The following is a 3,617-nucleotide window of genomic DNA, read 5'->3' as shown; positions in this document are numbered from 1 at the left end:
TCAGTAAACATGTGAACCAACGACGATCGAAGGAATAAATTCCGTTCTCAGCATCGCTGGCTATGATCGGGCAATTTACGGGCTTGCAATCCTCCTATGCACCTGGCAATGTATGGTAGTGTTTCCTGCTGCTTTCCTGATTTGGATGTGTACCATGGCCTTTATCAGGCACTCTCTACTAGCTCCGGAATCGAACCCTGATTCCCGCTTCCCGTCACAACCATGGTAGTCCTCTACACTACCATCAATAGTTGATGGGGCACAGTCAAGTGAAAGATCGGTACCAGACTTCAACTCAATCGGCCGATTGGTTTAACTAATAAGTGCACCGGTTCTACCACCTTCAGAAGCAGCATTCCCGGCCTGTTGCATGTATTAGCTCTGGTTTTCATCAATCTTCCCCTGCTGTGTTATACTGAGCTTATGCGGTTTCTCGATTGTCGTGCAAAGTGTGTTATCACACATACCCAATATGCTCAACTCTCATGTTCGTTTGACGCACCAAACTTTATTAGTGATGCACCACACAACAGGTTTTAATATACGCGATCGTGTGTGATTCAGTGTGAACTTGGTGCGCCAAGTCCATTTGTGATGCATCACTTAGCTAACCATCTTTCGGGACTGTTTAGGGTATGTGCTCCTCCACATCTATGCTTACTCGTACACATTCTCTGTCAATAGGTTTAAGATCGGGCATTCTACCATATCATTGCCTTAATGCTTTCAAATCAAGGCTACCAGGGTAGCCTAATTGCGTTCGAAACTCAACTTGTGAGCTGTCGGCCCTAGAAGTTTTTTAGGCTGCTAGGACCTCTCTCTATATTTTGCCTTTGGACTTCTCGAAGCTCAACTTGTGAGCAGTTCCATGCACCACTACCCGTATCTCTTAGCTTAGTTCTAGCCATGTGCGTTCAAAGCTCAACGTTAAGCTGTGTCCTGCACCACAATCGTTATATAATAAGCTTATCTCTAAGCTTTTTTGCGTTCAATGCTCAACGTTAAGCTATCCCTTCGCTTAGAACCTCGCTCTATATTTTGCCTTTGGACTTCTCGAAGCTCAACTTGTGAGCAGTTCCATGCACCACTACCCGTATCTCTTAGCTTAGTTCTAGCCATGTGCGTTCAAAGCTCAACGTTAAGCTGTGTCCTGCACCACAATCGTTATATAATAAGCTTATCTCTAAGCTTTTTGCGTTCAATGCTCAACGTTAAGCTATCCCTTCGCTTAGAACCTCGCTCTACATTTTGCCTTTGGACTTCTCGAAGCTCAACTTGTGAGCAGTTCCATGCACCACTATAGGTATCTCTTAGCTTAGTTCTAGCCATGTGCGTTCAAAGCTCAACGTTAAGCTGTGTCCTGCACCACAATCGTTATATAATAAGCTTATCTCTAAGCTTTTTTGCGTTCAATGCTCAACGTTAAGCTATCCCTTCGCTTAGAACCTCGCTCTATATTCAACTTTCAGATACCTCAAATCTCAACTTATGTGGTCTGCTATCGAGCTTGAAGGGCTTCGTTCTCTGACAGAGGGGGGTTTTTGGGCCAAATTATGCAATATTAGTTTAACCTCCGTCGCAGAACCACATTTGACCAGGTCGAGAAAAAAATTTTTTCGTGACGACCTGGTCCCCCATAGTAGGGAATGAACATGACATCTTAACCATATTTGACCATTTTCAAATTTCTCGTCGCGGAATGATGACTTTACTAGTAAAATTTGTTCCGGGTAGGGACCTCCCATACAAAATTTTCATCGCTCCAAAAGTGATTTTGTTTCACTTTTCAACATTTACAAGGTCCATAAATCATGTTTTGAGACGATATGGAAAAAAAAATTTTTTGCCCGTCTCGACCAACTCGACCGATGGTGACCACAGTAGGGTGCTCCATACAAATTTTCCTTATGTGGAATTTTCAGTGTAAAATAAGGTTTCTCCAATCGATCGCGGGTTTCACTTTTCATCATTTGCTAGGTCTAACTATGATGTTTTGAGTGGTCCCGCAAAAATTTTTTCTTGGACCGGGCCTTCCTTCCCGGCCCTGTCGGTGTGCTCTGCAGTAGGGTGCTCCATACAAATTTTCCTTATGTGGAATTTTTCAGTGTAAAATAAGGTTTCTCCAATCGATCGCGGGTTTCACTTTTCATCATTTGCTAGGTCTAACTATGATGTTTTGAGTGGTCCCGCAAAAATTTTTTCTTGGACCGGGCCTTCCTTCCCGGCCCTGTCGGTGTGCTCTGCAGTAGGGTGCTCCATACAAATTTTCCTTATGTGGAATTTTTCAGTGTAAAATAAGGTTTCTCCAATCGATCGCGGGTTTCACTTTTCATCATTTGCTAGGTCTAACTATGATGTTTTGAGTGGTCCCGCAAAAATTTTTTCTTGGACCGGGCCTTCCTTCCCGGCCCTGTCGGTGTGCTCTGCAGTAGGGTGCTCCATACAAATTTTCCTTATGTGGAATTTTTCAGTGTAAAATAAGGTTTCTCCAATCGATCGCGGGTTTCACTTTTCATCATTTGCTAGGTCTAACTATGATGTTTTGAGTGGTCCCGCAAAAATTTTTTCTTGGACCGGGCCTTCCTTCCCGGCCCTGTCGGTGTGCTCTGCAGTAGGGTGCTCCATACAAATTTTCCTTATGTGGAATTTTTCAGTGTAAAATAAGGTTTCTCCAATCGATCGCGGGTTTCACTTTTCATCATTTGCTAGGTCTAACTATGATGTTTTGAGTGGTCCCGCAAAAATTTTTTCTTGGACCGGGCCTTCCTTCCCGGCCCTGTCGGTGTGTTCTGCAGTAGGGTGCTCCATACAAATTTTCCTTATGTGGAATTTTTCAGTGTAAAATAAGGTTTCTCCAATCGATCGCGGGTTTCACTTTTCATCATTTGCTAGGTCTAACTATGATGTTTTGAGTGGTCCCGCAAAAATTTTTTCTTGGACCGGGCCTTCCTTCCCGGCCCTGTCGGTGTGCTCTGCAGTAGGGTGCTCCATACAAATTTTCCTTATGTGGAATTTTTCAGTGTAAAATAAGGTTTCTCCAATCGATCGCGGGTTTCACTTTTCATCATTTGCTAGGTCTAACTATGATGTTTTGAGTGGTCCCGCAAAAATTTTTTCTTGGACCGGGCCTTCCTTCCCGGCCCTGTCGGTGTGCTCTGCAGTAGGGTGCTCCATACATATTTTCCTTATGTGGAATTTTTCAGTGTAAAATAAGGTTTCTCCAATCGATCGCGGGTTTCACTTTTCATCATTTGCTAGGTCTAACTATGATGTTTTGAGTGGTCCCGCAAAAATTTTTTCTCTTAGCCAGTAGACCCTTTCGTCCATGTCGGTGTGTTCTGCAGTAGGGTGCTCCAACCAAGTTTTCCTAATGAAAGTTTTTCGTGGTTTCGTGTTAGTTAAAAACTCCGGAACTTGGCTTATTTTCACCATAATTTCCACATATGGTGACCAACTCAATAAACGTTTTGTGCGTATCCTATGGACATTTTTTCGCGTTCAACTTGGTGAACTAGGGTTGTATTCCCGAAGGGTAAAAAAATCTGGACTTAGCCAAATTTTGAAATCTCCAACCAATCTTGGCCTGTTAGATTATCTTGGTTGGGTTGCTATGGGCT

Source organism: Anopheles marshallii (genome assembly GCF_943734725.1).
Source record: "Anopheles marshallii chromosome X unlocalized genomic scaffold, idAnoMarsDA_429_01 X_unloc_251, whole genome shotgun sequence".
NCBI lineage: Eukaryota > Metazoa > Arthropoda > Insecta > Diptera > Culicidae > Anopheles > Anopheles marshallii.
The sequence above is the reverse complement of the archived record's forward strand: the minus strand, read 5'-3'. Positions refer to the sequence as shown.